Genomic DNA, 15,426 nt, shown 5'->3' with positions numbered 1-15,426 from the left:
TTCTTGAAAAAATTGATAGGTACTTATGTTTCGGCTAGAAACCCTGGTGTTTGAACCGATTCAATTTTGTTATGTCAGGAACTCTTGACGTGAGAAATGAGATTTGTACACATGTTGATAAATGGAACAAGAATTGTTTCAAATGTAAACATTGGTGTGCGCTTGGCGCCTCTGTGGATGAAATACCTTAGTACATTAGATCTCTTTACTTTATGAATAGCGATCAGCCCTGGCTCTGCACGGGTGCATTTCTGATACTAAATACACATATAAACGCGTGCAATCGCTGCTAATCATAAAGTGCTATAGGGCGAAGCGCGGCCTTCGAAGCGCGGCCTTCGAAGCGCTATTTACAAGACGCGCCGCAGGCCCCCCCGTCGGTGCCACCGTAACCGCCGTAACCGCTATGTCCCTGAATTTTAAATCTGTAATATCTTCGAAAATATTCATTTCAATTACTTGGTGTAAAGGTCCATATTGATCTACATTAAATGCACAATGTACCTAATCGGATAAGGATTAATGCTGTATTGCTCAAAATCGCTTCGTAAAAAAGTAAAGGATAGAAAATGATTATTGTAGGTTATTCCTAAGAGATAGACATATGCCATCGCTAACTTTTTTGTAGACCTTTTTAGGGTGCACAGTACTGTAATACGTTTTTTGATCTAACTCGTAGGGTTCAGCCGGCGTTTGCAATGTAAGCACAAAACATGTGTTTATTTACGACATCACATTAAGGTGCGTTTTCACCAAAAAAGCGAGCACCAGCGAACAAGAGTGAACAAGCATTCTGCATCAATAATCGTCTGGTGAGTACGGTCTAGCGAGCGAACGTATGCTTATTCGCGTTCAGAAAAGATCGAGAAGAAGGCGGTACCACAGTATTTTGTATACAGTAATTTCATAAAGGCTGATTTGTGGTTTGAAGTTTCCTATGCGCAGACCCACGCGTCGATGTCTTAGGTCTGCGCAAACGACGAGTTTAAGACAGGCATGCAATCAAAGCGTTTAAACACTGCTCAACATAACAAATATTCATATAAACTGCTCAAAAAAATACAGTCGATGAAAACCATATTGGGCACCTAAGAAAATTGTACAAATGATAATTTTGCATTTGTGTAATATTCAAGTAACCCAGATCATTTCGACAATGATGAACTATGTTTCAAGTAGATTTTAAAAATTCATGGGATCGGATGTGACAAAATATACTTTAATTTCAACAAGAAAAAAGACAAGATGAAGAACGAGTTTTGTTATTCATGAACCATGGTACTGTGCAAGAGCTCTCTAGGAGGAATAACGAGTCCCTGTGTGTATACAACCGTGATAGCATGGTCTGCACTGATGAGGAACACTTCAAACTATTTGTCCTAGAGAGCTCTTGCAAAGTTGTTTCTTCAAAGTGAGAATCTTTGCAATTATGTCTGAGGCGACTTGGATTCCGAAAGGTTAACAGTCGTAAGGTATTTTTGATAGTCAAATTTACATTATATAAGAAGTTGCTGACTAATAGGACATGTTTCATTTAGAATAACTGTTTTTAATCTACGCAGCAACTTTTCGGGGTTGATTAGACATCTAGACTTGTATAGATTCAAATATCAACATTTGTCAATATATGTCGAGTTATTAGCTAACGAAGTAGTTGTTTTCTGTCGGAAAACATATATAATGGTATAGTCAAAATGCATTTGGACTTGTCAGTGATTTTATTATCAATTTTTACTTGGATAAAAGCTGGAAGCAGCAAAACAACCTATTATCTTACAGTGTAAATAATTCATAACTTCCGACTCCGAAAACTCTCACATACATTTATAGTTAGTACATACATACAAAAAAATTATTTTTGTATGATTGAACACTACATACTTAATTACTTTTTTACTTCTTCAAGTCCTGAATAGTAACTACATAATTCAGAAAGAATAGGCTCTACAGATTCCTTAATCTTGAGTGATGAATTCGATTAGGAATATTTTTAATAATTGGTCCTTAATATAATCGAATCGGCAAACTCGTCCGCCATCTTGAATTCTCCAATCAATAAATGAATATGCTATATTTGGCCCCAAAAATCACTACAAAGAAATTTCGCATGGATTCGTACCATGGTTCATGAATAACAAAACACGTTCTTTATCTTGTCTTTTTTCTTGTTGAAATGAAAATATATTTTGTCACATTCGAATATGAACATCTGCCGATTCCATGAATTTTTAAAATCTACTTGAAACTTAGTTCATCATTGCCCAAATGATCTGGGTTACTTCAATATTACACAAATGCAAAATTATCATTTGTACAATTTTCTCAGGTGCCCAACATGGTTTTCATAGACTGTTTTTTTTTTTTTGTGCAGTTTATATGAATAGTTGTTATGTTGAGCAGTGTATACACGCTTTGGTTGAGATTGTAGTAGGGAGAAATGTCATTAGTGTCAAATACGTCATCATTATAAAAAATGAAACTCCTGGACACCGATATCAAAGGGACCGACGCTGAGTGAAACTACTGTATACAGAAATACTGTGGCGGTACATCAACAGGTGCTCGCACAAAGTAGATGGATCAACTACGACTACTATACGAACTTGAAGATATTCGCTCTGGTGTGGACGAGACATCAATATGTCGGGCGACCATGAGTAAACACGAGCAAACATACACGAATGCTCGCTCATGCTCGCTTTTTTGGTGAATACGTACCTTTAGAAACCTCTAAAACTTTCAGTTTATCTACTATATTATGCATGTTATATACATATATAAACCTTCCTCTTGAGTCACTCTATTTACTAAAAAACCCGCATTGAATGCATTGTGAAATAACGTTATAATTTACAAATATGAATACTGTCTCGTATATCTACATTTTTCTAGTATACATTTTTTTTTATTTCATCAATGTTACCGAAATCTGATCAATTTTTGGATAATGAAAAATATTCCAGTTACCTATATTTTTTTCTATCTGAAACCATTTAAAATCTCATCACGTTTTGTAACGATTTGCAGTTCATTGTTTGATAAAGTAATATATAACATTTCACATATTTTAGAGATTTCAAGTCAACATTTTTCAAATATCAGTATTCAAAAATTTCAAACAATTATTTCCAAAATGATTTTTTGAGATCACTTTTTTTTATTTTTCCTTTTAGGCAAATCCAGAAAGACGTTTCGAAAATAAAAACCCTTTGTAGTTGTTTTTAAGTTCTTTCCGTTCCAGTAAACTGATATTTTTGCTAGAAGATGATGTCTTTTGTTTGAAATCAGAATTAAATGTAAAAGTGGATACTTCAATTTAAAAAAATACATCTTATTTGGGACACAAATAGGTAATAGAAAATGAATATTTCGAAATAAAATCTCGAAATATTTATCCCTCCCAACTACGTACACTCTAGGTTCTGGTAAATGCCCGCCAGAAAAAAACTTCTTTCCCGGCTGATACCACGTTGGATATTGAGTTATATCCGACAGATATTTATGCAAGATAACTTGCAAATGTTAGTCTCGCAGATGTCCTCAGACACGGCTTAACCGATAAATACATTTCCACCAGCTTTCGTGAAAAAAATGTGGGAGAAAATAAATTAAAAACCAAAGAACTAGTTATTGTCAGGCAACGGAGGGCAATGAATTGTTCTTTCAGATAATTTAACCAGTTGTTTCAATATTTCTCGTAAAAGTGTGTGTTTTTGTAAGAGTTGTGTAAAATAATTTTATTACCTATAACTTTCACCTTTTAACTTTCATATTAGATAGGTTTCCAGTTACAGTTACATTTTACATTTCTGAAAAACTTTTTTAACCTTCAAAATCCTTCATATTTTATCCTCCTACCTTGTATCGACTTCAATAATATTGTACTTGACATATAATATGATTTGAACTGATTGTAAAAATACGAGTTGAACTGAACAATTCATTCCATTCTTCAGGAGTTAAAGCCTACTGACCACACAAATATATATATAGAGGCAAGAATAAGTATTGAAAAAATATTTGTTACAATTTCATTCTGTCATAAATTTTCTTGATTCTGTATTTTTCTACGTTAACTTTAACCTATGTACTCACTGAAAAAGATACAGCTGCCTGTTTCAGTTTCAGCGGGGCCAAATTTCAGTCTATTTAAAACTTTATTGAGAGCGTGTGGAAGTCATACTTCAGATCTGTAATAATACGCGATTTCGGAATTGAAGTACTTTCATAATCAGGGCTGAGACTTTTCATGGTGAGCAATTTGGTATCAAACGATTATTTATCAACACGCGGGATAATTGACAGTCAGAGTGTTTTTTTCAATATTTTTTTTGCTTGATTTTTTTGTGTAGTATAATCTTTCTTTTTCTGAAGATTACTGATTACAGATTATAAGTTTACCTAAATAAGTTGCTGCAGTGCCAAAAATAATTTCCTTCTATAAAAAAATTAGTCGGCAGATTGTGTTTTCTAAATCAAGATCAGTATAGAAGCCTGTTGAAAAGGACAAAAAGTAAAGAAAAAAAAATAATAACAGCATAAAAAAATTGGCCAAAAAATATTTTGCCTATTTTCTGGAAAAATTAATAAAAGTCGATCGGTTAGGTGAATTTAAGTGGTGGATGTAGCCGTTACTTCGTGGTAGGAGATTATAATGAAAAGAGAAATGAATATTTCTATGTTTTTTACCACTTTTATTTGTAACTAACGTTACTGCAGTTTCGTCCTATATAGACATTCTCAAACTTATATATAGGACGGAACTGCAGTAACGTTAGTTACAAATAAAAGTGGCGAAAAACATAGAAATTTTCATTTCTTTTTTCACTTTGATTTTTACCTAAACTGGACCTCCTACTAAAAAAATTGAATGGGAAAGTTGTAGATCACATGAAAATCTATAAGCTCTGTTTGGAACATTTCTCAAAATAACTTGAAATGAAAAAATAATGCAAACCTTTTTTGTTTTGGTTATTCCCTCCTATAAAAATCGTTTGCTTTTAACGATATTCAAGTAGTTTATTTTTCTTGTTATAATTCCTTCCTCTTGAAGATGATCACTTGGTGATTAAAACACTTGGTATTGAACTCCAGTAATATTCATTACCGTGATGACACGGCTTAACCGATAAATACATTTCCACCAGCTTTCGTGAAAAAAATGTGGAAGAAAATAAATTAAAAACCAAAGAACTAGTTATTGTCAGGCAACGGAGGGCAATGAATTGTTCTTTCAGATAATTTAACAAGTTGTTTCAATATTTCTCGTAAAAGTGTGTGTTTTTGTAAGAGTTGTGTAAAATAATTTTATTACCTATAACTTTCACCTTTTAACTTTCATATTAGATAGGTTTCCAGTTACAGTTAAATTTCTGAAAAACTTTTTTAACCTTCAAAATCCTTCATATTTCATTCTCCTACCTTGTATCGACTTCAATAATATTTAAAAAAAAAATATAAAAAAAAAATATATAACCCTTTCAAATCAAATTGTACTTGACATATAATATGATTTGAACTGATTGTAAAAATACGACTTGAACTGAACAATTCATTCCATTCTTCAGGAGTTAAAGCCTACTGACCACACAAATATATATATATATATATATATATATATATATATATATATATATATATATATATATATATATAGAGGCAAGAATAAGTATTGAAAAAATATTTGTTACAATTTCATTCTGTCATAAATTTTCTTGATTCTGTATTTTTTCACGTCTCACTCACACTAATCTGGTGTGATATAAGAATATTAATATTTCCATAGTTTGGAACAGATAACTTGTTAATTTTTGATATTTGTATGATGGAAAATTTCTAAACATTTTTAGAGGTCTTGAGATCTCCCCTATATGTTTCCTGATTTTTTTGGGATTTCAATTAAAACTAGATTATGTGAGAATCTGCTCGAATGTAGGAGAACTGAAAAGTTTAGTACGGAATGATACTGTATATTGAAACTTCTGACAAAATAGTATACATAGTAACTTATATTTATGAATTTTCTCTATCAGGTCACCGGACTTAACGCCTATAGACTTTTACCTATGAGGAAGGTTGAAAGATTTTATTTTTGAACTGCCCATCAATTCTAGATACAAATTGGAAGCGGCAGTGATGCAAAGTTTTGCTTCTCTCACTCCTATTGAACTAATTATTTCGGCAAAAAACGTTCAGAAAATGTGTCGCCTGTATGTAGAGAAGCTGGTAGACATTTCGTACACTTTCTCTGAAGAATATATTTCATTGTTTGTTCTTTATCATTATCATTGTTGAAGTGTCATTTATTATAAACTGCTAAAAAGTACCTAACAGAGAGAAAATTATACCCAAAATTAGTAAACAATCAAAGTGATGAGTATAATATAAATATTGATGTGCCACAGGGGTCAGTTCCCGGGCCTATATTATATCTTTTGTATGTCCACTCAGTGAAAATGGCTGGTTTGAGTGCAACTTACTTCACCTTTGCTGACGATACCGCACTAGTATATTCAAATAACTGTCTTAAACATTAGAACAAAACGTGAATAATGACCTAAACAAATAATTCTAAAGAAATGAACTTTAAACGTTCAAGCCAGTCTCGAATATACCAAACCAGTAGGTTGAATGGACTGACGTCTATCAGAAAACAACTACTCCCCTGGCTAATACCACGAAGGCCGTTGGATTATATACGACAGGCGTTAGTGCAGGAATCTTCACAGAAAATTTCCTGCATATGCAATTGGCAATACAACTGAAAGAGTCGACCTTCAATTTTGAAACGGGTACACTTGCAGACCGGTTTCGGACTCATTAGCCACTCATCAGTGCAAGATAGTGGCCATCATCGACCTAAAGTCAATGATATTCCATAATTGAAAATAGGAATTCTTTCAGATTATTTCATTCCTCTTCCTAAGTTTGAAAATATCTGTTTAAAATCTGTTTTTAAGCAGCTGTCGCCCCCATACAAACGACAACTCTCAGAAGTTGAGAAACTACTACTAACGAGGTCTTACCTTTTAACGTGTGATTCCTAATACGGAGCGAAACAACAAAATGTCACTCCATCTAGTGGACGAGGTATTAACCAACTGCATACCTGTAATTTGCCCGATTCCTCTGAACAAGGAAGGAAAACTTTCTTATCAGTCAGTGGGCTATGCTTGAAGACTGGCAGTAAACAAATCTAAAGAAATGAACTTTAAATGTTCAAGCCAGTCTCGAATATACCTACAGTAGCTTGAATGGACTGACGCCTATCAGAAAACAACTACTCCCCTGGCTAATACCACGAAGGGCGTTGGATTATATTCGACAGGCGTCAGTGCAGGAATCTTCACAGAAAGTTTCCTGTATATGCACAGATGAGTGGCTAATGAGCCCGAAACCGGTCTGCAAGTGTGCCCGTTCCAAAATTGAAGGTCGACTCTTTCAGTTGTATTGCCAATTGCATATGTAGGAAATTTTCTGTGAAGATTTCTGCACTGACGTCTGTCGGATATAATCCAACGGCCTTCGTGGTATTAGCCAGGGGAGTAGTTGTTTTCTGATAGGCGTCAGTCCATTCCATCTACTGTGTAGGTATATTCAAGACTGGCTTAAACGTTCAAAATTCATTTCTTTAGATTTGTTTACTGCCAGTCTTCAAGCATACCCCACTGACTAATTAGAAAAAAAATAATACTGTTAATGGCTACTGATAAATGAGCTAGCATTAAATGTTGAAAAAACTGTATATATGATGCTAAAGCACAAAAACAAACCAAATGGGACAATATAGTTGTATATAAACAATAACTTACTAAAAGAAGTCGAAGTTTACAAATACTTAGGGTTGTTGATCGATAATGAACTCCGGTGGACAGAGCATATCAACAAAGTGATAACAAAAATGGTTTCAATGACAGGTTCATTAAAACGCTGTACAAAATATATAAACTAAAATGTCAAAAAAACGATATATTACAGCTATATTGAATGATATGTAAGGGGCAATGCATCACAATAATTAATTAACAAGCTAGGAAGAGCGCAAAACAAATCATTAAAAGCTTTGTATAACTTGTATCGACCAACTTCCACATCTCTCAAATAACAGGGTTTCTGAAAATAGAAAAAATCATTATGCTTGAACAAGTTAAACTTATACATGGACTCTTGAATGTATAAGTAGGGGAACCTGTTCTACCTTGGTCAGTTTTTTTATTTAAATTATACATAATATATACATACATGTAAATATCATTTATTTAACTACATAATTCAATAATAAAATTGTGTATATTTCTAAAGACTTGGGACCACTACCCACTTGAAAAAAAACAAAGGGAAAACTGACCAAGGTACAACAGACCAGATGTACCTTGGACGGTCTCCGTTGTACCTTGGACAGAGAAGGTTCAAATCCAGATAAACACTTTTATTAGCTATAATTTATTTATTTTCTATCGAAATAATATTAGTGATCATTATTTAACCATACGAGTATTTGCAAATAGCAAATAAAAACAGTTATTAACAACTAGATTTTGGTAAAAGTATTATGTTTTTTTAAAAGCATCATCTATATATTTTGTACTCATTATAGTCAACAATATTTTGGCTTGGAATTACGTAATTCATCCACCAAAAATGCTGTAAATAAATAATAAAAAAAACTTACGAAGTTACAACCAAAAAAAAATAAAAAAACTTACGAAAGACTCAGATTTTCAATTACTACTTTGAGATTGATTCTTACTCATAATTAATTAAAAACTATTTAACAAAAAACCCAGTATTTTTCAATTTCTGGAACATGATAAACTTCTCTTTTTGAGTTGACTCACTTTGGTGGGTTAATCTTTGTCTTAATATCTTGATACGGATACAAATTCAGGCCATTTACAGTTTTTCAAAGACTTTTGCATGGATCAGGGATTTTATATTACCCACGAAGTATACTTCTTCATAAATAAATATCACAAAGTCTCCTATCTCATAATCATAATTGACGCTACCTTCTTCAATCGGACTATCACTGTTTTCATTTTCACTATAAGAGCCATCAGTGTCGTGGACGGAATAGTTTGAATCCTCAGAGTCAGACTGGATCAGAACTTTTCATTTTACTCTATCTGTCTTCTTTTATTCCTTATTCTTGCCTATCTTTAAATTACGATCATCTTTAAGAGCTACTTTTTTAACTTTTTTAAAGCCTCAACGCATTTTTCTCTGGTGTATCCGTTAGATTTCTAGATTTGGTCTTTTGGTCTACCTTTATGTGTTCCTTTTCGAGGAGCGGCTTTTGGATGTGGGCAAATTATTTCAAGGGTGATAAGTCTTGATGAACTTGGTCCAAATTTATGAGGTTTGTTAGAAATGTTGAGGAAGGACATTTCAGGTTGACCAGAGGACTTTGAGGCCAATTCTGGAGTCAACTAATTACCAGTCTGTGCACAAGATTCTGGGGGCCAAAGATGACCAACTGCAAAAGACGATCTGGCTGGGTGTAAATTTCTTGGGGTAAAGACCGATCTGAAAAGTTTGCTGCCAAAAAGTCAGTATCTGAGAATATATTCTCATTTAGTGGATGAAATCCTGTAGCCTTGAAAGCATTCGCAATGTTCATTGGTGTAAACGCAGGTGGAAATGCTTTTCCGACCAAGTCAGCAATATCATAAATTGTCAACGGTTTTTCTATGTGTCCAGGTGTCATTAGCTCTTCGTTAGCTGCCTGATTAAAATATGTTCTAAATGGTTCAAAAACTGATTTGTCCAATGGTTGCATTTTATTGCTTGTGTGTGGATGTAGCGTAACAAGAATGACACCGTTTTCTTTGGCCAGGCGAATTGCTGTAACAGAAATATGGCTTTCGAGATTGTCCATTAGAACAATAACAGGCCGCTCTTTAGAAGGTCTTGCAAATTTTATGAAATGATCCATAAACATCCCGAAAGTGGCTTCATTAGACCATCCTGATGGATTGGCAACGCCTACAGTGCCATCTGGTGCTCCACAAATCATAAAATCTTTAAAATTGACCCTTGGGAAGATAAGAATTGCTGGAATAAATCCTCCACCGGCATTATAAGCATCTATCATCGTAACGGTGGCTCCTATTTCAGCGTTTGTCATGGATCCTACTTGCTTAACTCCAGTTGGTGCCAGACTTTTTGGAGGGACGTGCACGGTTGATAATCCTGTCCCATCTATATTCCAAATATTAGCTACTTGTAAATCTGATGGGTATTGTGACAGAGCTTTCTTATAATTATTGAACATCAGTTCAACAGTGTGTTTATTGAATGCCGACTAACGCGCCAAGCTCGTGGCTTCTGGTTTACGAAGGGATATTTCTTCTCTGTATCGTTTTCCGAATAAACGCAGCCAGTAATCTCCTGCCATTTGTTTAGAGTCCCGTGTATAGGATATTTTATTTTATTAGCCTTTGCGAACTGGTACGCCAGTACTTTGACGTCTTTTAGAGTTAGACCAAACTGAAGGTTTGATGCATCCTTGATGTACTCTACTATAGAATTTTGTTTTGCTCTTCATTAAATCCTTTTTGACTGCAAGATTTTCACGCAAATCGTGCACAGAAGTACCTTCTTTCATCATGTGGCGGTAGTATCGTCTTAAGGTAGTTCGGGGAATATGAAAATGCACGGAAGCATCTTGAAGCGTACATTTCTTCACCTTCACAGGTCTTTTAATATTTTCCTTGCTTCGCGGCATTATACCTATAACAATGAAACATATTTTTTACAATTCTACTCATAAAGACGTATGTAAATAACTGTTGACCTAATTCCGACCGAAAGGATGTACCTAGCCAGTGACCGAGGTGGCTAAGGTACCACATCGCAATAACTTCACTTTACAAGCTTGATAAACCCACTTGCGATTGAGGTTAGGATCTGACACTCATGCCGTCTAGTAGCTAGATATATTAAGATTAGATTTTGTATCCGACGGTTTCCACAAACATGCAACACTTTAAATAAATTGGAATACAGTCAAGCTCAAAAAACTTACTTTTTGAGTGTAAAACAATTAAATTATCTTTTTTTGCTGTACTCTCACGGCGCCGGCGAAACGCAACTAACTTCACATTAATGCGGATCGATGAGGTATCGAATAACATAGACAACGGTTCTAAAAGGCGCGAAATTTTTGAAAAAAATTAGATTGTTTAAGTACAACTCTGTCCAAGGTACAAGAGGTTCCCTGAGATACACATAATCACAATACAAGAAATGCTGTAAGACTGAAACAAATATATATGAGAACAAAGGAAAATCAGGATACATCCATCTAAAGAGGAATCCATTAATACAATAAACTTCCTGTAGACTTCACAAACATTGCTTCTAAGACTGAATTCAAAAAAGCTTTGAAAAATTGTATTCGAACTGTATTCAGATAACTGTTTAGAAAGTGGGCTGATTGAGTATAATTTTAACATGTTCCCACATAGCAATAGATATTCCAGGTATATTTCATGAATATACATTTAAGGATATTGTATTATGCTATGAATATGCCATGGATAAATATATATATATATATATATATATATATATATATATATATATATATATATATATATATATAAATACGAAGGTTATCGAGTGTCTTGATATAGATAAAGAAGTTTTTAAATCGGACATAGCACTCAAGGAAGTGGCAAACTATAGACACGTGTTTCGGGCTTTTGGCCCATCATCAGTATGGTGCAGCCAAGTGTAAGGATGGGCAACACTTGGTTACCAGAAGAAATAAATACAAATGCATGGAGCCACCAGCAGGAGCCAGCCGCACATTTGTGGTTTCACTTAATAGATCTTGTGTTCACAAGAAAACTATCAAAATCACCACGGAGGCAGCTATAGCTACCTGCGTGACATCCGGGTCCAGGAAATAATATAAATACGAAGGTTATCGAGTGTCTTGATATAGATAAAGAAGTTTTTAAATCGGACATAGCACTCAAGGAAGTGGCAAACCATAGACACGTGTTTCGGGCTTTTGGCCCATCATCAGTATGGTGCAGCCAAGTGTAAGGATGGGCAACACTTGGTTACCAGAAGAAATAAATACAAATGCATGGAGCCACCAGCAGGAGCCAGCCGCACATTTGTGGTTTCACTTAATAGATCTTGTGTTCACAAGAAAACTATCAAAATCACCACGGAGGCAGCTATAGCTACCTGCGTGACATCCGGGTCCAGGAAATAATATAAATACGAAGGTTATCGAGTGTCTTGATATAGATAAAGAAGTTTTTAAATCGGACATAGCACTCAAGGAAGTGGCAAACCATAGACACGTGTTTCGGGCTTTTGGCCCATCATCAGTATGGTGCAGCCAAGTGTAAGGATGGGCAACACTTGGTTACCAGAAGAAATAAATACAAATGCATGGAGCCACCAGCAGGAGCCAGCCGCACATTTGTGGTTTCACTTAATAGATCTTGTGTTCACAAGAAAACTATCAAAATCACTACGGAGGCAGCTATAGCTACCTGCGTGACATGATGGGCCAAAAGCCCGAAACACGTGTCTATGGTTTGCCACTTCCTTGAGTGCTATGTCCGATTTAAAAACTTCTTTATATATATATATATATATATATATATATATATATATATATATATATATATATATATATATATATATATATATATATATATATATATATATATATATATATATATCTTCTGGAGAATATTCCCTGGAAGTGCTCCTGGCGAACCTTTGATATATTTTAAGAATATTCCTTGGGAATATTCTTGGAATATCTTATAATATTCTTAGAATATCTAAGGTATATTCTATTAAGAATATTCCAGGAATAGAACCCGAGGAAAATTCATAAAATATTCAGGATATTCTTAGTTTATTGTAGGAATATACAATAGAGAAACACCATAGAATATTCTTTAAATATATTTTATGAATATTCTAGGAATATTTGGAATATTAGAAGAATGTGACGAGTAACCGCTATTAGGCATGTATATATTGCATTTTGATACAAGATTCACACAAGTAATAAAACACATAATATTCATAAACAAATATATTTTAAAAACAACATACACTGAAATATTTGACGTTTCAACCAATATTAAAAATAAAAAATCTGATTCAAAATATTTATTCACTGAATAAAATATTCCTGAATACTGTCATATTACAAATATTAGAAATGTATTCAAATTAGGATGTTCCTACTCTCGAACAAATGTATACTAAAAAATATACTAAAATAACAACTCTGTGAATTCATCAGCACTAATTAAAAAATAATAAATATATCATTTCATTGAAAAAGAAAAAGTGTATTACATCAAGAAATAGGTTAGGTTAGGTTTCTCACTTAGAAAAATAAACCCACAAATGAAGTATTTAAAATGAGTGGTATGATGAGTTCTTCAATGAATTTCACTTACTTAAAGTTATTCAAACTTTGCTCACCAGAAAAGTTTTCCTTATATTTGTCCAACAATGCATCAGCCAGTGTTTCAATAGTAATACCTGGAACAAAATGTACATTAACGTGCATTATCACTATTTGAAAGTGGCACAATAAAACTGGAATAAAAATCAAATAGATATTTTTCGCATAGGTTACTCATGAACATTTACAACATTTTATGACTTGGAGAGCAACTTGCATTGTCTTGTTGAAAAGTAATCATTACGTTTTCAGTTACTTGGCGCACCTGCCTGTACCATGTACCACTCTGTTTCCATTTGGGCAAATTGATAATATCTTGGAAACGAGTGATAAAAATTATGAAAACAAATGATACAAAAGAATGTGTCATTCACTTACTTTTCTCTATTGAAGATACACAACTGAAATCACTCTAGTTCAAACATGTACTTAGTCAAACCAACAAATCCCACACACCAACTCTCCTCGAACCTAAAATGAGGTATAGTAGGTTAATCACCATGACTTTACTATCGATACCTACTATTGCATTTTACTTACTTTTCTTGAAGACTGAATAGATGCAACTCTCCTGTTTGAAGATCCAAAATCAAACTATTCGCTGAACTGCAAATTGGACAACCCCAAATTATAAATGGTACACTGAACGTGACAGAATTATACTTTGATAATAACACCAACACACCATGCATTACACACGCGAACCTGCCACGTCAACCGCCATGTTGAATCAAATGTCGAATTTAACGCAAACGCAAATGTACCATGCATTAAGGGACAGCCACTTTAACAGAGCTTATTCGACTGTCTCGCGCTACACTTCAATTGACCAATGAGAAACGTTTACTCCAATTATTCACTTCCCCATTTCTCTGTTTCCAGGATTTTTCGCTTTGTAATTAAATAGTTTCAAATACAAAAAGACAAATAGGATGAGAATTAACTAATTTATTGATGCAATTGGTTCATTTATTGGCCCATTCAAATTTTTTTGTCGTTTCCAACAGTTGCTGTTGGAGCAATTCATCCAGAATCTTTGCGTTGAGTTCAAAAACTGGTTAACACTATCAGGGTTATATACATTAGGTTATGCATTTGATTAAGATCTTCAAATATTTTTGTTTTTAATAATATTGAATTATTTGAATACGTTATTATAAGATAATTCAAAATTCCATTGTATAGAATATTCCAAAATATGCCGTGGGGATATATTCTAAGAATATACCATATGGTATATTCGATCGACAATATTCTTAGAATATTCAAGGGAGAATAATCCATTTATAGACATTCTATGCACATTCTTTCGGGAATAATCCTGCCATATTCATTCAAGCATATTCTATGAATATTCTAAAGGCATGTATATATTCCAAGAATATTTTATGAATATTTGGAATATATACGTTCGTTTTATGATATACAGGGAATATTCCATGAATATCTAGTGCTGTGTGGGTTGAAGTTATCAAACAATAATTATACCAACATGTTTTGTGGAACTTTAAAGTCCATCTCTATATTTTAATTTTTTTATATATACAATACTTTTTGTTTTTATTATTTTGGTATAGTTATAAATAACTACAAGATTATGTTAAGCAAAGAATACTTTGTTGGCCATAACACGAGATCTATTCTGATTACTGACCAATTATATGTTTATAAATAAATAAATAAAAGAAATATAGTATGAATTATTATCAGTTTTATTGAAAATATGCGTTTTAATCACCGCTTCGAAAAGCTTTCTCAACTTTTAATAGCTACTACTGAACAATTTCTTTCTGTTTTATGGCTGCGTCGTCCAAAACCTACTTGATCAATGTGCGTTTCAAAGTCTACATGAAAAAACCTAAAAGCTCTGTATTTCAAAAATGACTTTAGCAAAACATCAAGTTTGCTACATTTTTGAAAAGATAATTTAAAGCTCTATTGAAATATGCACGAATATACAGGGTGTCTCATTA

At 33.5% G+C, this 15,426-nt stretch overlaps 1 protein-coding gene and 1 long non-coding RNA gene across 5 annotated transcripts in view; one reads left to right on the top strand and one right to left on the bottom strand.

Moving 5' to 3' along the window:
- Samuel (SAM-motif ubiquitously expressed punctatedly localized protein) overlaps positions 1 to 15,426 on the top strand; it is a 516,854-nt gene that overhangs the window by 30,389 nt on the left and 471,039 nt on the right. The gene's annotated exons all lie outside the window — the stretch shown is intronic.
- Positions 13,226 to 14,354, bottom strand: LOC141485332 (uncharacterized). Its single transcript, XR_012467145.1, has 3 exons — positions 13,994 to 14,354; positions 13,832 to 13,924; positions 13,226 to 13,530 (listed from the first exon to the last, which is right to left on the bottom strand). It is a non-coding gene; the product is annotated as an uncharacterized lncRNA (long non-coding RNA).

Source organism: Leptinotarsa decemlineata, unplaced genomic scaffold (genome assembly GCF_025532065.1).
Source record: "Leptinotarsa decemlineata unplaced genomic scaffold, Ldec_3_MD MMD2_tig00026316_RagTag_RagTag, whole genome shotgun sequence".
NCBI lineage: Eukaryota > Metazoa > Arthropoda > Insecta > Coleoptera > Chrysomelidae > Leptinotarsa > Leptinotarsa decemlineata.
This window is presented reverse-complemented; position numbering and strand designations above follow the sequence as displayed.